Source organism: Sus scrofa, chromosome 2 (assembly GCF_054392235.1).
Source record: "Sus scrofa isolate SSC_HxYL_T2T_F1_AM1 chromosome 2, Sscrofa_HxYL_maternal_Yorkshire_Landrace_v2.0, whole genome shotgun sequence".
Classification (NCBI taxonomy): Eukaryota; Metazoa; Chordata; class Mammalia; order Artiodactyla; family Suidae; genus Sus; species Sus scrofa.
This window is the reverse complement of record NC_139384.1, coordinates 114229280-114257222: the sequence shown is the minus strand read 5'-3', so window position 1 is coordinate 114257222 and position 27943 is coordinate 114229280. Positions and strand designations below refer to the sequence as shown.

Sequence of the window (27943 nt, the reverse complement as noted above, 5' to 3'; positions counted from 1 at the left end):
CTGTTGGGACAGGCCAGTGCCTGCCCACTGGTGGATAGTGTTGAGTCTTGGCCTGTGGTGGGCAAGGCCATATCAAAGAACATGTCTAGAAATGTCTATGGGGGGGGGTAGGAAGTATTTGGGAAGCCTGTCTGCTGATGTGTGGGGCTGTGTTCCTGACCTGTTGATTGTTTGGGCTGAGACACCCCAGTACCTGAACTGACTGGCTGTTGGGTGGGGACAGGTCTTGGTGCCAAGGACCCAAAATGTCTGCATCCAGCCAGAGTTCATGTAGGTCCCTGCTATGTCCAGCACTAGCATTTATGACCTCAGAGAGAGCCACAGCTACCCCCTTCCTCCCCAGGAGACTCTCCAAGAGCAACAGGTAGGTCTGGCCCAGGTTCTTATGGAGTTACTCTTTTGCTCTGGATGCCAGTGCATGAGAGACCTTGTGTTCACCCTCCAAGAGTAGAGTCTTTGTTTCCTCCAGTACTGTGGAGTTACTGCAGTCAAGCCCTGCTAGCCTTTATAGCCAAATGTTTGTGGGGGAGGGGAGCGTTCCTCCTCTCAATGCTAGGACCCCAGGCTGGGGAGCCAGGGGTGGGGCTCATAGCTCTCACTCTTGTTGGAGAACTTCTGTGATATAATTATTCTCTGGTGTGTGGGTTTCCCCCACTTTGGTGGTATTCCAATGTTTGTTTGCTTTTAACCATTGATTTTTCAGCAGTTAGTTGTGATTTTGGTGTTCTTGTGAGAGGAAGTGACCTCAAGTTTCTTTTACTCCACCATCTTGTTCCCAATCCCTAACTGGCAAGTTAAATAGCCTTATTCAACTAAAAAACTCCCTAATTTCCATTTGTAACTGAGGCTTTAACATCCATCTAAGAAATGAGTTAGAAGTTTTAACAATAGCAATCGATATTTATTATGATATATACTATGTCATTGTGGTATTTACAGGCACTGTGCTAGTATTTGATAGCTGTCGTATTTTATGCTAACAAGCCTGATGAGTAGATAGTATTCCTATTTTATTCAAGGGGAAAATGGAGGCTAATAAGAGTTAAATAACAAGTGGGAATGATTGAACCAGAAATCATTTCTAGTCCTGATTGATGCCAGTCTATGCTACATAGCCTTTCACCTACTTTTAAATTTCTAGAAATCTTTACCTTTTGTTATCATGTGATAATCATAATATTCCAATAATTTTGTTCAAATTAAAAATTTCAAAGGCAAGGGAGACAAAGAAAGTGAAGATAAAAAACAGCCATTAAACCCACAAGCCAGCCACTGTGCAATCTTGCATGAAACACTGAAGGATCTCTTCAGCTACATTCACACAGAAGAGTAACAGAATCAAAACACTGAAGAAAAAGTTTTCCAATTTCCCTTACTTGGCTTGTATACAAATGGCACTGGAATAAGTAACACACACCTCCAAGAAGCCTTTCCCAAGGTGATGTGGCTTTTTATGTTTCCTGACTTCCCTTCACACTATTGCCCCCTGGTGCTAACTGTTTATCACCAGTTGAAATTTGGCAGCACCGTCAACTCTGATGACTCTATTACATTATTTTATTATGTTACTAGTTATGTTCTTCCTTAGAAAAATGAGTGGAAAGGCAAGCATGAAGGTTGTTACACATGTAAGCAAAAGTCTTGATTATAATTTGGCTCAGCCTACAGCAGAAATCACAGGGGTCCTTGAAGGACATTTGTGTCAACTGGACTTTGGCCAGGTGATTTCATGTCCACCCTTGAAGAAAAAATTAAAAATAAAAAATAAATATAAAGCTTTGGAAACACATCACCAACTCTTGGATCTAGAGGGTGGGCTGTAACAATTTAAAGCATGTTTTTGTTCTCTGGTAATGACATCTCTGTATACCAAATGTTGAATTCTCATACAAGCTTTGGTAAATGCTGGATGCTTTTGTGTGTGTTCTGGGGGAAGGTTGTGCTAAGAATTGAAGAAGTAAGTAAAGCATACAAAAATATGCCAAATCAAACACTTTTTACCAATAATTCTAAACATTCTGAAAAATAGAACAAATGAACCAAAAAATGTTGGCTAACATTTTAGTAAACAATGAATTAAGTCCACCATCAAGCCATCAGCCACTGCAGCTGCCCCAATGGTATACCCTGAAGGGAATTCAGAATGGAGAAAATAGGAAATTGACCCTGGATTGTTCAGATGCATATCAAAGAAATAATTTTTCTTTCTTTTTAGGGCCACCCTTGTGGCATATGGAAGTTCCCAGGCTAAGGGTTGAATCAGAGCTGCAGCTGCTGGCCTACACCACAACCACAGCAATACCATATCTGAGCTGCATTTGTGACCTACACCACAGTTCACGGTAAGGTAGGATCCTTTACCCATTGAGCAAGGCCAGGGATTGAATCTGCATCCTCATGGATACTATTTGGGTTCATAAACCCACTAAGCCACAACAGGAACTCCCAAAGAAATAATTTCAGTGAGCCCAGCCTGTTAGATCTTCCTGTAAATAGAAAGTCAATGAAATCATTAATTTATGATGTCATTTTGTGTGTGTGTGTGATTAGCAGTAATCTTGTGATGTTTGACTACATTTTTTTTTCAGCAAAAACTCATATATCCTGGCCCCTCCCTTACCTCTTTGGAACAGTCCCTCAGAGCTTATCTTGAGAGGCTGCCTTTCCAGGCTCTTGTCTTTAGTAATGTCTTCAAATAAAATACAGTTCTAAATTTTAGTTTGTATGTGTATATTTTTCAGTCAACAGTTTTGGCAACTGACAAACGGATTCTGAGAAGATTTCTCTCCCTCACCTAACTCTACAAGGGACTGGAGCTCTGGGACCAGTAGAAGCCCCCTGTTCCTTTCAGTCCTTCCTGAGAAAGTCCAGTTTGGGTGAGTCTCTCCTGGATCTCAGATAACTGGTTATTGGCTGCTGATTCTAAGTTTTATTTGGCAGTGTTAAGCTTCTTTCTGGAGGAGTAGGTTTTCTTTGAAACTTACTTTCAAGAAGAGGTACCTGGGTTATGCTCTGTTGAAAGGTACTGAGAAGATTTTATTATGTACATGCAGAATTTATACTTCAAATATAAATCAAGAATTAAAGGAAATCTTACCCTAAAGATGGCCATAAATGAGGTTCTTTTCACATTCTCAAATTAAGTTTGGGTGTGTGCATGCACAGCTAGAGAAGAACTGCCTTGATAAAAACATCTCTTCAGAATATTGACCTTAAAAGTACAAAAGCATTTCTAGGAGGAACTTGGATTTGTCTGTGTCTTTGAGATGCAAATATTCTACCTGAATTTAGGCATCCCCCATCCCTCACCACCACCCTGACTCCCACCCCATCCACAAGGTGGTACATATTTGATGCAGCCAATTGAATATATTTGATTTTTTTTTTTTTTGTATTTTTGCCATTTCTTGGGCCACTCCCATGGCATATGAAAGTTCCCAGGCTAGGGGTCAAATCGGAGCTGTAGCCGCTGGCCTACACCAGAGCCACAGCAGTGCAGGATCTGAGCTGCGTCTGCAACCTACACCACAGCTCACGGCAACGCCAGATCCTTAACCCTCTGAGCAAGGCCAGGGGTCAAACCCACAACCTCAAGATTCCTTAACCACTGAGCCACGACGGGAACTCCCTAGATTGGAATTTTAAGTGGTCTTTTTGTCTGGCTGTGCCAACCGTCAGGTAAATTTGTCTCTGTCATAAGGGGTCCCAGCCTAAGGGACCTTTGTCATCCTAACCTTCATTGTGTCTGCCTGTGTATGTTCTTAGACTATTTGGGGGAGTAAACTTTATAGACCTCATGAAGGCTACATGCTTTGCATGCTTTTATTGTTTTGGTCTTTTTTTTTTTTTTTTTTTTTTTAAAGAGCCACACCCAAGGCATATGGAAATTCCCAGGCTAGGGGTCTAATTGGAGCTACAGCTGCCAGCCTATACCACAGCCATACCGACATGGAATCCAAGCCACATCTGCGACTTACAACACAGCTCATGCTGGATCCTTAACCTACTGAGCGAGACCAGGGATCAAACCCTCATCCTCATAGTTACTTGTTGGGTACGTTACCGCTGAGCCACAACAGGAACTCTGCTTTACATGCATTTGTGGGGACATTTCTTACTAGTTTGAAGTGCTATTAAGATACTACTTGTCAATGGCGAGATGATGGACCCTTTAAATTAGAACTTTTAGATTGGTAAATATTTAGAGCTCTCATTATAAGCAGCTGTTTTATTAGTACTTTTGAAAAAAACCAAATTAGATTATTTATATGCACACACAAATATACATGTATGTTTTTCTTTTTTCCTCCAACAGATTTATTTTTTTCCTTAAAGGAATGGGTTCTGAAGAGAAACATGGGTTAGAGAGGTATGGAATAGAAAATAAATATAAATATAAATGTACTAATCGCTTTATGACCACGACAAATTAGTACAAAATGATACAATATTGGTTCAAAGATCAAGGTGTTCCTTTAGGGAAGGGTGAAGATTTCAGTTTCTGGTATTTGAAACTTAGGCTGCAGTCCTTATTTATGGATGGATCACTGGGTGTTTGGTGTAGTCCAAGCTTTTAAACAGATTTCAACAGAATGGCAACTTGGCCCAGGTAGAAGTAGATGGAGTGTTTGGTTTCATGTGTCACATAACTACCCATAGTGCAGTGCCAGGTGGGGTTGTATGTGTCTACATATATACATATATATATATACACAGACATATACATACGTACATATATTTCTAGGCTAACCTACAAACTCCCATAGTTTAAAAGAAAAAAAAATAAGTTTGGAAAGCCTTATTTGTGGTCTAGGCTTCCTCTCAATGGGTCTTACATCTTACAGATGCTAATAAAACATTGGATTATTAACTAGGTTGATTACTAGGGAAGTAAGAAGCTAATGGAAAGTTTAGAGACTTCTTGCCAACAAGGTGGAAATTTTAAAGGGACTTCTTCCAGAAGGATAAAGAATCTTTAGGTGGTTATTAAGAAATTGGGTAAATAAAACATGTTACTAGAATTAGGACAAAGGTTTGATACCACTCTAATGTTGAGGACCAAAGGGGGTCCTTTTGGCCTATTTAACCTTGAAGGGCACCAAACAAACCTGCTCTATTTATCTCAGTTTAAAAAAAATACACATAAATACTCACTCATACATATGTATATTTAAAAGGCTGAAAAAAATTACACTGAGATACCTGACTAGCAATTTCTTTTGGCAACCAATCAAGTTAAAGATTAACAAAAGGGGCCTGAGTCCCTTGGCTCAACTCCTTACTGGGGACCCCAAAGCCTTTATACAAAAATAGATAAAAAGGAAAGCTTCTGGTTATCTGTGTAAGGTCAAGGCTTCTTGATGGGGTTCTATTGGGAACTAAAGTTAAATGTATAAAAGTGGATAGGCTGGAGATAAAATTTTATAAATGATTACATTTCATTTGTCTGATTATGTTGTGGGATAGACATTATGTCTCACGGGGGAATGCCTCCTTGGCCTGGTATTTTTAAGATGAGATATATAAATCTGTTTGATGTGAATCAAACATACTAAAAGAAACCAGTAGGAATACCCAAGCCCACAAAATATTAAATAAACCTGGGAGCTAATGTTCAGGGGTTAGTACAAATAATAATAGTTTGTGTTTTTTTTTTGTTTTGTTTTGTTTTTTTTTTTGCTCTGGGTTTAATTTGTACCTTCAAAAAAGAGGATCTTTGTTGAATGCCTTGTGCAAACTTTTGAAGCCTTGGTAAACTGAACCCCAAAGTTCTAGAACATAGAATTCTTGATTTTCAGTGTAGTGGGAAATTTTACTGATCCAAATAATAATAATAATAATAAAATCATCTTTTTATATCATTTAGATGGCAGACAAGTTCTGAGGAGAGTTAAATTGTCTTAGACATGTCTACAAGTTAGAAATGTCAATACAGCCCACAGTGACCTGAGACTGAGCCTAATTAGCTCAATCAGGTAGAATTTGAAACCAAAGGGAAAAAAGGGGGAAGAAGGGGAAGTATTTTTAAACTCAAATCTCTAAAAAATCTCTCAAACCAAAGTCTAATTCACAGCTTCCTTAAGAATTTATCATGGGCAAATACACATCTTAAGTCATTTCCACAAATAGTAAAGCCTTAGTCATCTGAGTAATTAAGTTTATTTCAACTGTTATAAACTGGTAGGTTTATATTATAATACCTGATTCAAAACCAAGTTTTTAAAGTTCTGAGATCTCTAGTTATGTCTGCTTATGTCTGTGCAAATTATACATATGACTCTACCCCTGGATAATATTATCAGAATTAAATTATAAAAGAGCTCTGTTTAACCTAAAAGTAAGTACTTACAAATAAATATTTCTAATAAAGAAAACCGGTCAGAATTTCAGGTTCACCTGATCTAGGGAAATATTAATACCTGGTGTTAAAACTAGCTTAAGCTTGTTGGTTTAATCAGTAGACATGTACATTTTTTATTGTACTTAGGTTGATTGAAGATCAATATATTTGTTATTTCTGTTGCAGAGTTTGTCAACAAGAAGAATTACCTTGGTATGATATTTTCCTAAATTACAAAATTATAAATAAGAGTTTTCAGGTGAACTCTCTAGGAATAATGTTTTGGGTATATCTACCTAAAATAATTTCTCCAGATTTTTGGTAATTTGAAACTTTAGAGTTTTGCTAAGTTAAATAATGGAATTCACCGAATATCCAGATCATTTCAAATAAGATAAAATTCTGGGAACATTAATTGCTAAACAAGTCTAAGTTTACCTATATTTGTCTTTTTACAGGAGGAAAATTAAAGATGTTCAGTCTTATTAGACACATTGTATATACCACATTAAAGAAATCTATGAGAAATTATGTTCCTAGAGGTTATAGAATATGCTAAGTTTGCCAACCAAGAAATACTGGTGTGGGAGTTTGCTGGTGGCCTAACAGTTAAGGATCTGATGATGTCACTGCTGTGGCTCAGGTCACTGCTGTGCTGCGGGTTCAATCCCTGGCTCATGAATTTGTGCATGCCAAAAAAAAAAATTTTTTTTTCATCATTGCTTGCTTCTTGGTTTTCATTAGAAACCAAGGTTTTTAAGAGTTATGAATTCTAATTAAAATATGTATGTTAAGCTACTACAAGTAAGGAAATATTTGAGTATACAAGGAAAGTAGGAGGGTGTTTTCAACAAAAGAAAGTATGAGAAATGGAAATACATTTTGTTACAAGGAAAGAAAGTGATTTTTTTTTTTTGGTCCTAAAGCTGATTAATTATAAATGGGAAAGAAATAAAAGATAAACTAATACAGGTACAGAAAGTTGTGGAAGGTTTTCTAGAAAGGGAGAACTGAGAAAAAGCTTTGTGCAGAATCAGGCTTGGATTGAATTAAATTAGGCAAACAAACTTTGTTATTAAAGGTGGGCTGGTGCAGGACTGGAGTTTAGTTTTCTCTTTGGAGGAAAAGGTTTTCTTGAAATGTTGAGCTACTTTTGATACCAGATTATGAGTGTCTTTGTTTTCTAAATGATTTGTATTTGCCTTAAAAGTCTTTTGTCACTTTGGTTGTGTGAGTATTGTTTCAGAGTGACTTGTGGTTCTGTTTGGCAGTGTTTTAAAATTTTCTGATCTCTGACAAACTTCTCAAAGTCCAATTCTAACTGAAGCTCTCCTGATCTGTAGCTAACTTGGGGATGTTTTGAAGGGCTCCTATGACACATCCCAAGAGAGATACTAAACAGATTTATTTGGTATATTAAATTACGTGGGAAACATTGTCAAGTAAGTGGCGGTAAAACTATGTTACATTGTATGGGTACATGTCATTAATAGAGATAATTCAAAATTTAAAAACCTGTATGTTACCAGTCATAACATCTAGTTATCTTAAAATGCTACATGACATAGAAATAACTAAGTTTCTTATTGCTTGCACTGTGATCAGATCTTTAACCATTTCATTTTAAGTCTTTGGTCATTTATGGATGATCATTATTTTATTCAGATGCTTTTATAAGATGAAGATCATCAAGAAGATTCATAAAAAGGACTTTTTGACAAACAAGTTTCTGACTTTTAGATCATACTACTGAAATGGGTAAGAAATTACAAAATTCTAATGGAAAAGCTGACTTCATCCAGATCAACAGGAATTCATTATATGGGACTGATTGAACAGATTCATGAGGCATAATTTTCTTTTTTTTTCATTTTTTTAAATTACTCAAGTGAATTTATCACATCTGTAGTTGTATAATGATCATAACAATCAGATTTCAGAGGATTTCCATCCCACAGCCCAGGCACATCCCCCCCACCCCCCAAACTGTCTCCTCTGGAGACCATAGGTTTTTTAGTGTCTGTAAGTCAGCATCTGTTCTGCAAAGAAGTTCTGTCTGTCCTTTTTTCAGATTCCACATGTCAGTGAAAGCATTTGATGTTGGTGTCTCATTGTATGGCTGACTTCACTTAGCATGATAGTTTCTAGGTCCATCCATGTTGCAAAAAATGCTGGTATTTCGTTCTTTTTGATGGCTGAGTAATATTCCATTGTGTATATGTACCACACCTTCTTGATCTACTCTTCTGTCGATGGACATTTAGGTTGTTCCCATGTTTTGGCTATTGTAAATAGTGCTGCAATGAACATTAGAGTACATGTGTCTTTGCGAGTCATGGTTTTCTCTGGATAGATGCCCAGGAGTGGGATTGCTGAATCAAATGGTAGTTCTATGTTTAGTTTTCTGAGGAATCTCCATACTGCTTTCCACAGTGGTTGCACCAATTTACAATCCCACCAACAGTGTACTAGGGTTCCTTTTTCTCCACACCCTCTCCAGCACTTATTGTTTGTAGACTTTTGGATGATGGCCATTCTGGCTGGTATAAGGGTGGTACCTCAGAGTGGTTTTGATTTGCATCTCTCTAATAATGAGTGATGCTGAACATCTTTTCATGTGTTTCTCAGCTATCTGTATGTCTTCTTTGGAGAATTGTCTCTTTAGATCTTCTGCCCATTTTTGGATAGGCTTGTTTGTTTTTTTGGTGTGGAGCTGCAGAAGGTGTTTATAAATTTTGGAGATTAATCCCTTGTCAGTTGATTCATTTGCAAAGATTTTCTCCCATTCTGTGGGTTGTCTTTTTGTGTTGTTTAGGGTTTCCTTTGCTGTGCAGAAACTTTTAAGTTTGGTTAGGTCCCATTTGTTCATTTTTCTTTTTATTGTCAATACTCTGATAGGTGAATCTGAGAAGATGTTGCTGTCATTTATGTCAGAGAGTGTTTGGCCTATGTTTTCCTCTAAGAGTTTTATAGTGTCTGGTCTTATATCTAGATCTTTCATCCATTTGGAGTTTATTTTTGTGTATGGTGTTAGGGAGTGTTCTTATTTCATTCTTTTCCATGTGGCTATCCAGTTTTCCCAGCACCACTTATTGAACAAGCTGTCCTTTTTCCATTGTATAGTCTTGCCTCCTTTGTCATAGATTAGTTGGCTGTAAGTGCATGGGCTTAATTCTGGGCTTTCTATCCTGTTCCACTAATCTATATTTCTGTGTCTGTGCCAGTACCATGCAGTTTTGACGACTGTTGCTTTGTAGTATAGTCTGAAGTTCGGGAGCCTGATTCCTCCAGCTCCATTTTTCCTTTTCAGGATGTCTTTGGCTCTTCTGGGTCTTTTGTGCTTCCAAACAAACATTAAAATATTTTGTTCAAGTTCTGTGAAAAAATGTCCTTGATAAATTGATAGGAATTGCATTGAATCTGTAGATTGCCTTGGGTAGTATAGTCATTTTGATAATATTAACTCTTCCAATCCACGAGCATGGTATACCTTTCCATCTATTTGTGTCATCTTTGATTTCTTTCATCAGTAGCTGGTAGTTTTCAGAGTACAGGTCTTTTGTTTCTTTAGGTAGGTTTACTTCTAGGTATTTTATTCTTTTGGATGCGATGGTAAACGGGATTGCTTCCCTAATTTCCTTTTCTGCTTTTTCATTGTTAGTATATAGAAACGCTTTCAATTTCTGTGTATTGATTTTGTATTCTGCAACTTTGCCAAATTCGTGGATAAGCTCTAACAGTTTTCTGGTAGAGTCTTTAGGATTCTCTAGGTATAGTATCATGTCATCTGCAAATAGCGATAGTTTTACTTCTTCCTTTCCAATTTGGATTCCTTTTATTTCTTTTACTTCTCTGATTGCAGTGGCTAGGATTTCCAGAACAATGTTGAAGAGTAGTGGTGAGAAAAGACATCCTTGTCTTGTTCCTGATCTCAGTGGGAATTCTTTCACCTTTTCACCATTTTGAATGATGTTTGCTGTGGGTTTGTCTGTATATATGGCCTTTATCATGTTGAGGTAGGTTCCAGTTATGCCCACTTTCTGAAGGGTTTTTATCAGAAATGGGTGTTGGATTTTGTCAAAGGCTTTTTCTGCGTCTATTGAGAGGATCATATGGTTTTTATTCTTCAGTTTGTTAATGTGGCGTATCACACTGATGGATTTGTGGATATTGAAGAACCCTTGCATCCCTGGGATAAGTCCCACTTGATCATGACGTACAATCCTTTTAATGTATTGTTGGATGCGGTTTGCTAGTATTTTGTTGAGGATTTTTGCATCGATGTTCATCAGTGAAATTGGCCTATAGTTTTCTTTTTTTTTGTGGAGTTTTTGTCTGGTTTTGGTACCAGGGTGATGGTGGCCTCATAGAATGAGTTTGAGAGTTTCCATTCTTCTGCAATTTTTTGAAATAGTTTCAGAAGGATAGGTGTTAGCTCTTCTCTAAATGTTTGATAGAATTCGCCTGTGAAGCCATCTGGTCCTGGACTTTTGCTTGAAACTGTGATTAAAAAACTTCCAACAATTTCAGTTCTTGTGATTGGTCAATTAATCTTTTCTCTTTCATCTTGGTTTAGTCTTGGAAGATTGTACTTTTCTGAGAATTTGTCCATTTCTTCTAGGTTTTCCATTTTATTGGCATATAGTTGCATGTAGTAGTCTCTATGATCCTTTGTATTTCTGTGGTGTCTGTTGTTACTTCTCCTTTTTTATTTCTAATTTTATTGATTTGAGTCCTCTCTCTTTTTTGCTTGATAAGTCTGGCTAAGGGTTTATCAATTTTGTTGATCTTTTCAAAGAACCAGCTTTTCGTTTCATTGATCTTTTCTATGGTTTTCTTTGTTTCTATTTCATTGATTTCTGCTCTGATCTTTATGATTTATTTCCTTCTACTAACTTTAGGTCTTGTCTGTTCTTCTCTGTTGAGCTGCTTTAGATGGAAAGTTAGCTTGTTTATTTGGGCTTTTTCTTGTTTCCCGAGGTGGGCTTGGATTGCTTAAACTTTCCTCTTAGAACGGCTTTTGCTGCATCCCATAGGTTTTAGAGTGTTGTATCTTCATTGTCATTTGCTGCTAGGTATTTTTTAATTTCCTCTTTGATTTCTTCAGTGATCCATTCATTGTTTAGTCACATGTTGTTGAGTCTCCACATGTTTGTGTTTTTTGCAGTTTTTTTCTTGTTGTTGAAGTCCAGTTGGAGAGCCTTGTCGTCGGAAAAGATGCTTGATATGATTTCAATTTTCTTAAAGTTACTGAGGTTGGATTTGTAGCCCAGGATATGATCAATCTGAAAGAATATTCCATGTGCACTTGAGAAGAATGTGTATTCTGTTGCTTTTGGATGAAATGTCCTATAAATATCTATTAAGTCCATCTGGTCTAATGCTTCATTCAGGGCCTGTGTTTCCTTATTGATTTTCTGTCTGGTTGATCTGTCCATTGCTGTAAGTGGGGTGTTAAAGTCCCCCACTATGATTGTGTTATTGTCGATTTCTCCTTTTAATGTTGTTAGCAGTTGCCTTATATATGGTGGTGAACCTGTGTTGGGTGCGTAGATATTTAAAATTGTTATAACATCTTCTTGGATTGATCCTTTGATCATTATGTAATGTCCTTTTTTGTCCCTTAAAATATTCTTCATTTTAAAATCTATTTTGTCTGATATGAGTATTGCTACTCCAGCTTTCTTTTGATCCCCATTTGCATGGAATATTTTCTTCCGTCCTCTCACTTTCAATTTGTATGTGTCCCTAGAAGTGAAGTGGGTCTCTTGAAGGCAGCATATATATGGGTCTTGTTTTTGTATCCAATCAGCCAGTCTATGTCTTTTGGTTGGGGCGTTTAGTCCATTCACATTTAAGGTAATTATTGATATGTATGTTCTTATTGCCATTTTATTAATTACTTTGGATTTGTTTTTGCTGCTCTTTTTCCTTTCCTTCTTCTCTTGTTCTTTTCTGCCTATAGAAGTTCTTTTAGTATTTGTTGTAAGGCTGGTTTGGTGTTGCTGAATTCTCTCAGCTTTTGCTTATCTGAGAAGGTTTTGATTTCTCCTTCAAATCTGAATGAGAGCCTTGCTGGGTAGAGTAATCTTGGTTGGAGGTTTTTTCCTTTCATCACGTTAAGTATATCATGCCACTCCCTTCTGGCCTGCAGAGTTTCTGCTGAAAAATCTGCCGATAGCCTTATCAGGGTTCCCTTGTATGTTATTTGTTTCTTTTCCCTAGCTGCTTTCAAGATTTTCTCTTTGTCTTTAATTTTGGTCAGTTTGATTGATATGTGTCTCGGTGTATTCCTCCTTGGGTTTATTTTATATGGTACTTGTTGTGCTTCCTGGATTTGAGTGAGTGATTCCTTTCCCATGTTAGGGAAATTTTTGGCTATTATCTCTTGGAATATTTTTTCTGTCTCCTTCTCTCTCTCTTCTCCTCTGGCACCCCTATAATATGGATGTTGGTGCATTTAACGTCATCCCAGAGTTCTCTGAGACTCTCTTCATTTGTTTTCAATCTTTTTTCTCTTTTAGGTTCTGCATCCATAATTTCTTCTAATCTGTCCTCCACCTCGCTTATTCATTCTTCTGCCTCCTGTATTCTGCTGTTAGCTGCTTCTAGTGAATTTTTTATTTCAGTTATTGTATTTTGCATCTCTTCTTGTTTCAGTTTTATATCTTGTATCTCTTTGGTCAGTGTTTCCTGTAATTATCCATCTTTGCCTCCAGTTTATTTCCAATGTCTTGCATCATCTTCAACATCAACAGTCTAAAGTCTTTTTCCTGGAGGCTGAGAATCTCCTCATGGCTTAGCTGTTTTTCTGGGTTTTTTTCTTTCTCCCTCATCTGCTTTATAGTTCTCTGTCTTTTCATTTTTATAGGTTTTTGGTGTGGTGACTTTCTTACAGATAATGAGTTGTAGCCTCTCTTACTTCTGATGTCTGCCCCCCTGTGGCTGAAGTCAGTATGGGGGCTTGGTATAGGCTTCCTGATGGGAGGGGCTGATGCCTGCCCACTGGTAGGTGGAGCTGATTCTAATCCCTCTGGTGGGTCTTAGTCTCTGGATGGGATTAGAGGCAGCTGTGTGCCTGAGGGGTCTTTAGGTAGCCTATTTACTGAGGGGTGGGGCTGTGATCCCACCTGGATTGTTGTTTGCCCTGGGGCTTCTCATTTCCCAACATGGCTACCTCCAGAGAAAGGCACTGCTGCTGAATATTCCCGAGAGCTTTGCTTTCAATGTCCTTCCCTCACAACAAGCCACATTCACCCCTGTTTTCCCAGGATGTCCTCCGAGAACTGCAGTCAGGTTTGACCCAGATTCCCTTGGAGACTTTGCTTTGCCCTTGGACTCAGTGCACGTGAAAGTCTGTGTGCACCTTTTAAGAATGGGGTCTCCATTTCCCCCAGTCCCGTGGAGCTTGTGCACAAGCACTACTGGCCTTCAATGCCAGATGCTCCGGGGCTCTTTCTCCCAGTGCCAGATCCCCACACGTGAGAGTTTGATGTGTGGCTCAGAACCCTCACTCCTGTAGGTGAGTCTCTGTGAACCAGTTAGTTTTCAGTATGTGGAGCTTCCCACCCAGGAGGTATGGGGTTGTTTATATCACGAAATCACCCCTCTTACCCCTTGATGTGGCCTCCTCTTTTACTTCTGGAGTAGGGTATCTTTTTTAAGGTTTCCGGTCCATTTTGGTGAAGTGTGGTCAGTCTTTAATTGTGAAATTTGTTGTTCTTAGGAGAGAAGTTGAGCTCCAGTCCTTCTATTCCACCGTCTTAATCCCGTCTTCTAATTTTATTTTTTTTCTAAAGTGCCTTTTAATCTTTGTTTTCCAGAAAGCCTTTCCTCTATGCTAACTATTACCTACAGCAAAGTGATAAATATTTTTATCTTCATTTATAAAAGGTATATATTTTTTTCTCTACTTGATCTCTCTAGAATTTGGCTTCTCCAGCTGGCTCCTCTGTGGGATTGATGGCTTATCGTAACCAGATTACAACCAGTTATACTAATCCTTGTTTTAATCTGCTCTGTGGTTTCTCAAATTATTTATGCCTTGTGTCTCTATTGGCTGTATTATGACTTTATTAATGTTGCTAGTTGTATTACTTCTATCCTGTCTACTTTATAAGGTAGCTGTTTTGGGAGTTCCCATTTTGGCTCAGCAGAAATGAACCTGACTAGTATCCATGAGGATGTAGGTTCGATCCCAAGACTCACTCAGTGGGTTAAGGATCCAGAGTTGCCCTGAGCTGTGGCGTAGGTCGCAGACAGGGCTCAGATCTGGTGTTGCTGTGGCTGTGATGTGGGCCAGCAGCTATAGCTTCGTTGCTGTGGCTGTGATGTAGGCCAGCAGCTATAGCTTCGATTCGACCCCTGGCCTAGGAACCTCCATATGCTGCAGGTGCGGCCCTGAAAAGACTAAAACAAAAACAAGTTGTTTCTTGCATTTTCCAGTGTATAACCCAGCCTCTGACAAAACTAATGATGGCTGATCATAAGTAACTCTACATAGACTAATTATGATAGTGTACTCGTAGACAGGGGAAGAAGCAACAAGGGAAAACATTTCCTGAATTATCATAATAGACTGGAAAGACAGTTTAGAGAATTTTAGGTTATCAACAAAGCATAATCCAAAAAATAGCATATTAAGTTGTCTATCAATGAAATCCTCATCTGACCTAGGAATGAGCATTCCTAGTGCTATGGGAAAATTGGTCATGAAATGCTTCTCAAACCTTGATTGAATTTATGATCAAGCAGAGGTGCTATGGACAAAAATTGCTTGCCATTTCAAAAAACAATGAATTAGGCCCACCATTAAGCCGTTTGCCTCTGCAGCTGCCCTCATGGCACATTCTGAGGGGAATTCAGGAGGGAGAAAAACAGGATACTGGCCCTAGGCAAGATACTTAGCAAAGGAATAATTTCCATCAGTCCATACTCTTGCACTCTTGAATCTTACTATGCATACAAAGGCACTAAAACAATTAACTTGATGTCTTTATTTTGTGATTAGCAGGATCTCATTGCTTATCCAGTCCAAATGCAATAGTTTGCATCTACCAACCCAAAACTCTCAGTCTTCCCATTTACTCCTCTTTCCCCTTGGCAACCATAAGTCTGTTCTCCAATCCATGAGTTTGTTTCTTTTCTATAGGTAGGTTCATCTGTGCCTTATATCAGATTCCAGAAATAAGTGATAGCCTATGGTATTTGTCTTTCTCTTTATGACCTACTGCACCTTGTATGAGAGTCTCTAGTTCAATCCATGTTGCTGCAAATGGTATTATTTTGTTCTTTTTTTTAATAGCTGAGTAGTATTCCATTGTGTATATATACCACATCTTCTTACTCCATTCATCTGTCGATGGACATTTAGGTTGTTTCCATGTCTTGGCTGTATTGTAAATAGTGCTGCAGTGAACATATGGGTGTATGTGTCTTTTTCAAGGAACGTTTTGTCTGGATATATGCCCAAGAGTGAGATTGCTGGGTCATATGATAGTTCTATATTTAATTTTCTAGGTACCTCCGTACTGTTTTCCATAGTGGTTGTACCAATTTATATTTCCACCAACAGTAAAGGAGGGGAGGGTAACCTTTTCTCCATACCCTCTCCAGCATTTGCTATTTGTGAACTTATTAATGATGGCCATTCTGACCAGTGTGAGATGGTACCTCATAGTAGTTTTGATTTGACTTTCTCTAATAATTAGTGATGTTGAGCTTTTATTCATGTGCCTATTGGCCATCTGTATATATTCTTTGAAGAAATGTCTATTCAGGTATTTAGCCCATTTTTCACTTTTTTTTTTCTGCTATTGAGTTATATTAGCTGTTTGTATATTTTAGAGGTTAAGCCCTTGTTGGTTGCATATTTTGAAATTACTTTCTCCCATTCTGAGGTCATCTTTTTGTTATTTTAGAGGTTAAGCCCTTGTTGGTTGCATATTTTGAAATTATTTTCTCCCATTCTGAGGTCATCTTTTTGTTATTTTTTAAATGGTTTCCTTTTCTGTGAAAAAGCTTTTAAGTTTGATTAGGTCCCATTGGTGTATTTTTGCTTTTATTTCTGTTCCCTTGGTAGACTGACCTAAGAACACATTTGTACTATTGATGTCAGAGAATGTTTTGCCTATGTTGTCTTCTAGGAGTTTTGTGGTATCCATCTTATGTTTAAGTCTTCAGGCCATTTTGAGTTTATTTTTGTGCATGGCATGAGGGTATGTTCTAGTTCCATTGATTCACATGCAACTGTCCCATTTTTCCTACCACCACTTGGTGTAAAGAGTCTTTCTCCCATTCTATATTCTTGCCTCCTTTGTTGAAGATTAATTGATTATAGGTATCTGGGTTTATTTTGGTGTTCTCTATTCTGTTCCATTGGTATGTATGTCTGGTTTTGTACCAGTATCATGCTGTCTTGATTACTGTATCTTTGTAATATTGTATGAAGTCTGGAAATTATGCCTCCTGCTTGTTTTTTCCCCCTGAGAATTGCTTTGGCAATTCTGGGTTGTTTATGATTCCATATAAATTTTTGGATGGTTTATTCTAGTTCTGTGAAAAATGTCATGAATAATTTGATAGGATTGGATTGAATGTGTAGATTGCTTTGGGTAGTATGGCCATTTTAACAATATTAATTCTTCCAATCCAGGAATATGGAATCTTTCCATTTCTTTGAATCCTCTTTATTTCCTTGATTAACGTTTTATAGTTCTGAGCATATAAGTCTTTCACTTAGTTTCTTACTAGGTATTTAATTTTTTTTCAGTGCAATTTTAAAAGGTATTTTTATTTTCTAATATTCATTGTTAGTATACAGAAATGCAGCTGATTTCTGAATGTTAATCTTGTATTCTGCTACTTTGCTGAATTCATTGATCAATTTGAGTAGTTTTTGTGTGGAGTACTTAGGGCTTTCTATATGTAGTATCATGTCATCTGTTAGAGTGACAGTTTTACCTTCTCTCTTCCAACTTGGATATCTTTTATTTCTTTTGTTTGATTGCCATGGTCAGGACTTCCAATACTATGTTGAATAAACGTGGTGAGAGTGAGAATTCTTGTCTTGTTCCAGATTTTTGTGGTAAGGCTTTCAGCTTTTCTCTGTTGGGTATTATACTGGCTGTGGGTTTGTCATAAATGGCTTTGATTATGTTAAGGTATATTCCCTCTATACCAACGTTGGTAAGAGTTTTTATCATGAATGGATATTGGATTCTGTCAAATGCTTTTTCTGCATCTATTCAGACAATCATGTGGTTTTTGACTTTTGTTAATGGAGTGTATGGTGTTGATTGATTTGTGTATGTTGAACCATCCTTGTGAACCTGGGATGAATCCCACTTGGTTGTGGTGTATGATCTTTTTTATGTTGGATTCAGTTGGCTAAAATTTTGTTGAGAAGTTTTACACCTATATTTATCAAAAATTTTTGCCTATAATTTTCTTTTTTTGGTAATATCTTTGGTTTTCTTCATAGAATGTCTTTGGGAGTGTTCTTATTCAACTTTTTGGAAAAGTTTAAGAAGGATGAGTATAAGTTCTTCTTTGTATGTTTGGTAGCATTCGCCTATGAAGCCATCTGGTCCTGGATTTTTGTTTGTAGGGAGTGTTTTTTTTTTTTTTAATTACATATTCAATTTCATGTCCAGTGATTGGTCTGCTCAGTTGATACATTTCTTCTTGATTCAGTTTTGTCTTTAGAAAGTTGTCCATTTCTTCTAGGTTGTCAAATTTGTTGGCATATAATTGCTCATAGTGTTCTGTTTTATTTTTTATTTTTTTGTATTTCTGTAGTACCCACTGAAAATTCTCCTTTTTCATTTCTTACTTTATTTGGTTTCTTCCTCTCTTCTTGGTGAGTCTGGCAAGAGGTTTGCCAATTTCGTTTACCACTTCTAAGAAACAGCTCTTGGTTTTATAGATTTTTTTTTCTTTTTTAAAATCTATTTTATTGATTTTGTCTCTGATCTTTATGATTTCCTTCCTTCTGCTGACTTTATGTTTTGTTTGTTCTTCTTTTTCTAAACCTTTAGGTGGTGGATTAAGTTGTCACTTTGATTTTTCTTCTTTTTTGAGGAAGGCCTATATTGCTATGAACTGCCCTCTAAGGACTGCTTTTGTGGCATTCCATAGATTTTTGAATGGTAGAGTTTTCATTATCATTTGTCTCAAGGTATTTTTTAATCTCCCTTTTGATTTTCTCATTGACCCATTGGTTTTTTAGTAGCATGGTTTTTAGTCTCCATGTAGTAAGTTTTTTCTCATTTCTTTTGCTGTGGTTGATTTCTAGCCTCATGCCATTGTGGTCAGAGAAGATACTTGAGATAATTTCTATACTCTTAAATTGGCTGAAGTTAGTTTTGTGCCTGAGTTATGCAGTCAATCCTTGAGAATGTTCCATGGTCACTTGAGAAGAATGTATATTCTGAATTTTTTGGATGTAATGTCCTAAAAATGTCAATTAAGTCTAACTTTTCTGTTGTGTCATTTAGGAAGTCTGTTGCCTTATTGATTTTTTTGTCTAGAGGATCTGTCCATTGATGTGAGTGGGATGTTAGTCTCCTACTATTATTGTATTCCCATCAATTTCTCCTTTTATGTCTGTGAGTGTTTGTTGTATGTATTTGGGTTCTCCTATATTAGGGACATATATATATATTGAATGATTATATCATCTTCTTGAATGGATCCTTTTCTCATTGAATAGTGCCCTTCCTTTGCCTGTAATGCCTTTGTTTTAAAGCCTGTTTTGTCTGATATGAGCATTACAATTCCTGGTTTCCTGTCTTTTCCATTCGCATAAATATCTTTTCCCATCCCCTCACTTTGAATTTATATGTGTCCTTTGCCCTTAGGTGAGTCTCTTGTAGAAATGATATTGTAGGCTCTTACTTTTTTAATCCAGTCTGCCACTGTGTCTTTTGATTGGAGCATTCAGTTCATTGACATTTAAGGTTGTTATTGATAAATATGTATTTATTGCCATTTTAAACCTTGTTTTTTCAGTTGATTCTATGTTTCTCCTTTGTTCCTATTTTTTTTTTTTTTTTTGGTCAGATTATTTGCTCTTATTTTATGCTTGTGTCTTCTTTTTAGTTTTTGTGAATGTATTGTTTGGTTTTGATTTGTGGTTGCATGTTTTTCAAGTGTGTTAACCCCTTGCTATATCTGCTTCCTTTAGCCTGATAGTCATATAGAGTCAAACACATTCTAAAAAATAAGAATCTAGATTGTCTTACTTGCCTTCCCCACAGTTTATGATTCTGAAGTCCTTTTTTAACATCTTCATGTTTGTCCTTTTGCTATTCCTTGTGCTTACTGTCACTTTTACAATAGGTTTTTTTTCTTTTAAATCTACATACTAGCTTATTTAAGTGATTGCTTTCCAGCTGTGCTTTCTTCCATCCTATTTCTTCTTCTTTTTTGTTTAATGGAGCCCTTTCAGTATTTCTTTTAGAATGGGTTTAGTATTGCTATAGTCTTTTAGTTTTTGTTTGTTGGAGGAATTCTTTATTTTTCCTTCTATTTTAAATTATATCCTTGCTGGGTAGACTATTCTAGACTGCATTTTTTTTTCCATTTTAGAACTTTCAATATATCTTGCCACTCTATTCTGGCTGTAGTGTTTCTGCAGAGAAGTCAGCTGATAGCCTTATAGGGGTTCCCTTATAAGTAACACTTTGTGTTTCTCTTGCTGCCTTTAGAATCCTCTCTTCAATTTTGCCATTTTTATCATGTCTTGGTGTGGGCCTGTTTGGGTTCAACTTGTTTGGGGCCCTCTGTGCTTCCTCTATCTTGACATCTCTTTCCTTTAGATTTGGAAAGTTTTTACCCCTAATTTCTTCAAATATATTTTCAATCTCCTTTGCTTTTTCTTCTCCTTCTAGAATCCCTATTGTGCATAGATTGGCCTGCTTCATATTATCCCAGAGATCTGTTATATTGCTTTCATGTGTTTTCATTTGGTTTTCCATCTATTCTCCTGATTAGGTGATCTCCATTATTCTATCTTCCAATTCACTTACTCATTCCTTTGCATTATTCATTCTGTTCTTCAGTGCCTTTAACTCGGCTTGTGTCTCTGCAAGTGAATTTTCTAATTTTTCTTGGCTCCCCCTTGTATTTGCTTAAGTAATCTGCATTACTGGTCACATTGGTCTTAATTCCTTCATATTTGCTCTTAATTCCTTCAGTATTTTCACTATCTACTTTTTGAAGTCAGTGTCTGTTGGACTGCAGAGGTCTGTTTGATTATTTACTCCTTCAGGGGAATTCTGTTCTTTTAACTGGGAATGGTTCCTGAGCTGCTTCATTTTGTTTATATTTTTCTTATTCCGTGAGTTTATGGAAAACTACTGTAGTCTTGGAGGGCTATTTATATGTGAGAACTCCCCTGGGTATTTTGTGAGGGATTACTATTTATTTTTGGTGTGAGGGGTGTGTTGATGTCTCTTTCCTCAGTGTGAGCAGGCTGTTATCCCCTTGATAGGATGCTGTGTATGCTTCCAGGGAAGTGGAGGGAATGGGCAGGGCTAGTAGCCAGCACCTGGTTGGTGGGCCCTTAGTAGTGGCAAGTACTCGTGAGGAATGATATAGGCTGCTCCTAGGTTCAGGGCCCTAGGAAGTGGCAGTGATCTTCAGGCAGGTGTAGGTGCCACCCAGAGTGGTTGGCAGTGGCAGCAGCAGGGTGTGTGCATTCCCAGGAGAGACAGAGCACATTCCCAGGAGTGGTGCTCAGTTGCAGTGCCCTCTTCTGAGCTCACTTCTAAGCTGGAGCTGCAGGTGGTGCCTGTTCAGATCCCTAATGGTGTCAGGCCACAACCACCTCTGGTGTCTGAGATGACTGCTGTGGTTTGCCCCCACTGTGGGTAGACCATGCAAGAGGTATTGCATCATGTTTATCCCCAGCCCACTGCCCTTAGCCATGGCAAGAGGTGCCCAGCCACCTTTAGCCCACACAAGAGGTGCTGATGCCTCTGCAGATATCACCTTGCCACCTGCAGTCTGTGCCAGAAGTACCCTGCCCTCTGAGAGTCTGCATGTGTGCAGGGAAAGATATTCCTATGGCAGTCCACTCCTGCTCCTCTCACCCTCCCCAACAATGGTGTCTTGCTTCTCCTGCAGGCCAAGACATCTTGCTGGGTTCCCTCAGCTGTAATGCACTGCCCCCTAGCCCCTCAGGCTGTCTCACACAGCCAGCCCTAGTCCTCTCCCTGGAACTGATTTGTGGAGCCTGAGTCTTAGCACTCAGCCCCTGCCTCAGCATCTCAGCCTGTGATGTCCAGGGGCAGTGGTACCAGTGGTCTGTGCAGCTTTCACTGCTTTGCTCTCCTCTGTCCAGCTGCTGCACTTTTCTCCAAGACTCTGAAGTCCCTCTGTTTCAGCTTATCTCCCTGTTGGTTAGGAGGCTTCCCAGGGTGTGGGTTCCTTTCCTCTTTCCCACCTTCCTCTCGGGAGTGCTAGTCCCATCCTGATTCCTTTTCTCTTTTTTCCCTTTTATTCTACTGAGTTAGGTGGAGGGTTTCTTGCCCTTTTTGGAGGTTTAAGGTCTTCTGACAGTGTTCAGTAAATGTTCTGTGTGAATTGTTCTACACGTAGATGGGAGTTTTTTTGATGTGTTTGTGGAAGATGGTGAGCACAATGTGTTACTCCTCTGCCATCTTGATCCCTTAAAATGCCCAACTTCAAGTGCTAACAATGAATATATAAGGATACTAGTTCTTGTTCTCACATCTGAGAGCCTAAGAAATTCTCAGGAGTTCCTGTGTAGCTCAGTGGTTAATGAAGCCAGCTAGCATCCATGAGGACTCAGGTTTGATTCCTGGCCCTGCTCAGTGGGTTAAGGCTCTGGCGTTTCTGTGAGTAGTGTAGGCTACAAACAAGGCTTGGATCCCATGTTGCTGTGGCTCTGGCATAGGCTGGCTACAGCTCCAATTCAACCCCTAGCCTGGGAACCTACGTATGTTGCAGGTGCGGCCCTAAAAAGACAAAAAAAAAAAAAAAAATCCTCAAATCTCCCTGAAGACTACTTATGGGAATCAAATGAGGAGGCTCTTATTAGAGACCTGACTAGAACTGGCAGTGTCCCTTGAAAAAAGCTGTGCACTTATATTCCAATTATATGTGAATCAAGGCAAATAGTCCCTGACAATATCCAATGTCTTTCACCTTCAAAATAGTGTTCCTTGGTTTAACTGGCATAAGTTACATTTCTCATTTGATATAGGTACTGCATTATTACTGTGTCAAATGCCTACTCGGGTGACCTGAGTATTGACAAGAATCAGTTCATTCGGAAAAATAACTGCCCTACATGGAATACATGTAGCTGAGTCCCTTGCCTCTTGCATCCACTGAAAGCTTTAATCCCCATTACACCTTGGTGGAATCTGACTATGTCTCATGGCATTTTGCTTGTCAATACTGGAGGTAAGGGAGTTGTTATTTGCATCAGAGACTAGTGATGCTGCTAATCATACCATGCCCAGGACAGCCCAACAGGGCAACGGTGTGAGTTTGCAAACCTGTGGGTTACATGCAGGAAGGATACTGGATCACTGCTGAGTAAGAAACAAGCTGTGAAAGACACCAAATATGGTTGCTGTCCTGGTAGAGCTGAGATGATACACCACTTTATATGCAATGTTTTAATCCACATAGTTTATACAGTATTTATATTTAAATACTTTTATTTTCATTTCACAAAAAAAAGCAACAGTGTTTGCAGGTACACATGCCTTTCAGTCAGTGCTGGTCATATGCAAAACAAGTTATCAGAAGTATAAAGAAATATAAGCCTTTTCCCTTTACAAGTGACAAAACACAGTTTGCATATATATTATATATACATACTATTTTCAAAATCTTCCACAAAAGACAAGATTATGATACAAATTTAGAATTCTAACACAAGCTCAGATTGAAGAAATTGGAGATCCCTATAAGTGTTTAAATACAAAAGTGTGATAGAAGTTTTGAAGTAATTTTCGAAGTGATAGACTATTCTTCACAGCAACATGGAACAATTGGCTTTAATCATGATAGCTTAGGTTTTGTCTCAATGTGAGTTTATTTATTAATGAAAATGCTCCCATTATGCTGTAATTCTCCTTTTATCCACATGAGTGTATTACTGTACTGATGCTTTATGCAGTTCAAGTTCTGGAGCATTTCATTCAGCTAAGCCCTGACCTTTACTTCCTTTGAAGTATTTCAAATTAAAAACTGTTGCTAAAGACTACCATGACTAACTCCAAAAAGGTGCCCCTTTTATTTATGATCAAAGTTAAATGTCATGAATAAACTTTTATTTTTTTTTTCCTACAGCAGCAGGTTTAAGTAACAGTAAAATATAAGCAAATATTTTCAACACTAGAACCTGAGAGTTTGATATGGTAAATAACATCTCATTGCAAATTTTCTAGGAGTCCTATCACTTTCTAAAAATAATATGGCAAATCTTCAGCATTATATTCATTATAAACTGCAGAACGAACAGTGCTCAGAGAATTTCAGAGGGAGAACAGCATGGATGGATTTTACACATGCGTTTTCCTTGATAAAGACAAATGTGGAGTCATAACATTTACCAGGTGATGGATGAAGAGCCAATGTGAAGTATGATTCAAGAATGCTGAAAGCAAACACACAGGGCTGGATGTATGAAAACATATAGCAAAAACATACAGCTAATGAGGCAACGTGGGCTTAACGTTTCTCAGTGCACTTGAAGATAATGTCTAACAATGCAAGCACTGGAGACACAAAGGAAAAATGAACAGGAATGGTTCAGCTAATGGAAAATTGAGGACAGAGATGCAGCCACACAGAACAGCTCTGGGTAGGAAAGGGCCAACTCGCCCTACCATGTGTAAGGTGTTAGAAGACAGAAGGGCTTGCCCCCCAAATTCTTTTCGGATTAGTTTTGGGGCCCGTGTTGTCATTTATTAGAATATTGGCAATAACTCAAAAAGATTCCTTCCAAAAGCCAAGATAAGTTCTACCGAGTACAAAAGAATATGCTACTGATGGAACTGTAACGGACTTCTGTAAATGGGTCAGAATTCCAGGCCTCAGAAAGAAACTACTCTCAAGGGTCTGCAAATGAGTTCTCGGCAGCACATTTGCTGATGAATCTTTCAGTAATATAAACTAGTCATTAATCAGCAAAAAATTTAAACATACTTTAAGTACCATCTGGACTTCCTGGAACTCCCAAAGTATAGGTCCCGTCTCACCATTTTCATTCAGTCTGGGTCAACCTAAGAAAAGCTGGATCTAATTAGCTTTCACAACTCAACCATATCCAAGTGTCCTCTCCCATCTTGTCTGCCACATGCCTGCTGGCATTAGTTACACCACCACAGTGTTGCACCTTAGATCAGATGGCCAGGATTGGTGGGACTTTTCTGTTAGATACTGATCCAGGGCTTGAATGCATTTCAAGGAAAATAATGAAGGAAGAAAAGCAAATTACATATGTATACATAAAGGCATATATCATAGAGAACAAAATAACCACAAAACAACGTATTAGATCCAGCTAAAGGAGGAAATAGACGTGAAAGGAAGAAGTAATCTGCTAATCTATGAAAATTTTCACTAGGTCCCTACATAGCCAGTGAAGGGACTAAATACAAAATAAGAAATGAAAACATTCCTATGTATTAAGACTGTGCCCCTGCCAAAAACATACATCTACGACAAGTAAGCACACAACATACAACTCTTCTACAAGCTGTTGCCTACAGAGACAAGAAGGGGAGAAGGAGAAGTGGTCACACGCTCAGCCTCAATCTGCATTTGGTACCTTGACATCCACCCAAAGAACTAGATTTAAAAGATCGGTAACATGAAAACCTCTGTATACATTTCTTAAAAGTCATACTCTGTTCTTTCCCATTAACCACTACCCCACCCAGTAATCCCTCCCTCAGAGGGGAAAAAAAAAAATCCAATTATTAAACTCTTGCCCACACAGGCAGTGAGGGAAGGGAGCAGAGGAGATCTATCATACATTTGGACCTCCACGTTTCACTATGTACCTACAGAGCCCAGCAAAGGACTGGGTACTAAATGAGAGAATATAAGGCATAGCAAACATAATATATATTTTAAAAGTACACACACACACACACCCCATGCTCCCCACCATCTCTTCTTCCATTGCCCATTATGCAACGAGGGAAGGGGGCAGGGGAGGGGAGATTTTTCACAGAATCAATCTCAACTTTCATTAAGTTCCTAAATAGTCATGCAGAAGATTAGGTTCAAAATGAATGCTGAAAGAGGCAAAAACACTAAAAGAGGCAAAAACAAGCTCATGCTCCATTAAAACCCTCAAAAACAAAGCCAAATCCTAAAGTACTCTTACACTAACGCCCAGGCACCCAGGTGATAGGGGAAGGGGAAAAACAAAGACCTCTGGATCTGGGCCTCTACAAGTCAAAAGAAAACACTAGGTTTGAAGCGAGAGAACAAAAAACCCACAGACATTTATATATGTGAAAACAATGCAGCCCAGAAATCCCCTGCCACCCTGTTCCCCCCCCCCCCAACCCTGACCCCAGTCAAAACAACTATGCTAGTCATTGCCCAGACAGGCAAGAAGGGAAGGGGAGGAGAGATTTTTTTTCATAGAATGAACCTTAATTTTCATCATGTGCCTAAGTATCCATGGAGAGGTTTAGGTACAAAACGAAGTAACAGGAAAGAGGAACAAAAACCCCTTATATACATTTTAAAAAGTACATATTTCTATCCTCGCAGCGGAGGGCATGACAGAGGTAAAAATAGTAATCTAGACCAAAAACTATTGCCCACTGAGGCACCAAGAAATGGGGAAGAGATTTTCATACATCAGGACCTCCACATGCAAGCAAGGGATGCGTACTAAATGGAAAAACACAATGTAGAAACACATTGTACATATACAGGTTTCGAAAGTATATATCCTGCCCTTAGTCCCTTTCCACCCCTGCCCCCACCAAACTTCAAAAGCTCAAACTTCTGTCAAATTATTGCCTACATATAAAAGGGGGAGGGGAGGAGACTGCTGCACATACAGAACTGCATGGTTCACTAGCAACCCATACGTCCAAGTGAAGGACTGGTACCCAGTGAAATATATATATTCATGTTTTTACTTATTATTATATTTAAAAAGTACCCCCATCCCCCAAAAGAAGGGCTGAAACTAATTAGCTAAGCCTCTAGCCATTGCCCACACGTGCAACAAGGGAAAGGGATGAGAGGAGACTGTTATACATCCGGACTCCTGTGTCTCATTAGGTACCTTCCAGTCTGGGCACCCAATGAAAGGATTCAACATAGTAGTAAAAGCAGGAATATACAAGAAGCAAGTACACAGCCCTGCCTGCCACCCGCCCTCCCTCCACCAAACCACACTCCAGCAACTACTCTACTAGCCATTGCCCCATGGGCAACACAGGAAGGGGACAAGAGGAGACTGTCATACATGCGGACCTCCATGTCTCATTAGGTACTTTCATGTCCTATGAGAAGGACATAGTACCAAATGGATTTGTTATAATACAAAAGTAGTAGATTTATTTATATACAGTAAGTACATACCCCACTCTCTCCCACGCCACAAAAACAAACTAGCTATTGCCCAAAGAGGCAAGGAGGAAAAGGGAAAAGATGTGTCATACTCTGAAGCTCAGTTTTCATTTAGTACATGTGCATTCATGCAAAGGAACACATATAAAATGAAATATTACAAAGTAGCTTAATATTTATATAATTTATGTACATTTGAAAGAAGGCTATACAACACTCCCCCCACCCCCCATCTCCTCAAGACTCGATTAGATCAGAATGAACTACAACTACTCGGTAATGTCCACATGGTCAACAGGAAGAAGGGTAAAGGGGACATTTGTCATACTTTTGGACCTTTATGGTTCACTAGATATCTACTTACCCATGAGAAGGATGAAATACAACATCAAACAACACCCACAAAATAGCAGTGCATTTGTACACATTTTTAAAAAGAAAACACTCTGCTCTTACCCCAATATTACCATCTTCCAAAAAAAGGAAATCAAATAACTACTCTGTAGCTCTTACCCACAGAGGCAAAATAGAAAGGGTAGAAAAGATTTTTGTAGGACAGTTATTTCACTTTTCTTGTCAGGACAAAATATAATAAAAATTAAAGAATATAAAAACATATCAAAACATGTATGTACATTTAAAAAGAATATATTCCCAAAGAACCACTCAAATCAACCAACTATCCCGTTAGCTGCTGCCCGTGCGGGCAATAAGGGAGAAGAGGAGGTTTATCATACTTTTAGACTTCCATTCTTTGTTTGGTACTTACTTGCCAGTGTGGAGAATGAAGCACAGAATCAAATAAAGCAAAACCCAGCAAAAAATATATACATAAGCTTTTTAGAGTACAAATGGGGGTTGCAGGGGATGGAAGGAGAAAGGAAGCTCTTTAAAGAGAGAGTTAATTTCGATTTAAAAAATTTAACAAAGCCAAGGGGATAAAGAGGAGCCGTATCACACCTATGAAATTCAGGTCCTGTTTTTCAAACTCAGCTGGGGAACTGGTGTCCGTGGTGA

General features: G+C 38.3%; 1 long non-coding RNA gene across 8 annotated transcripts in view; it reads left to right on the top strand.

Annotated features, from left to right (window-relative positions):
* The window catches only part of LOC106509504 (uncharacterized), a 45631-nt gene extending 22857 nt beyond the window's left edge, over window positions 1–22774 (top strand). For 6 of the 8 annotated variants that reach the window (XR_002341829.2, XR_014838404.1, XR_014838402.1 and 3 more), the window contains 4 exons: window positions 2742–2876; window positions 4316–4369; window positions 6527–6553; window positions 8006–8128. This is a non-coding gene — a long non-coding RNA (uncharacterized LOC106509504). Of the gene's footprint in view, window positions 1–1214; window positions 1439–2741; window positions 2877–4315; window positions 4370–6526; window positions 6554–8005; window positions 8129–22571 lie in introns of those variants that run through there. The other 2 variants (XR_014838406.1, XR_002341830.2) reach the window with 2 other exon arrangements.
* Window positions 22775–27943: the final 5169 nt, after the last annotated feature.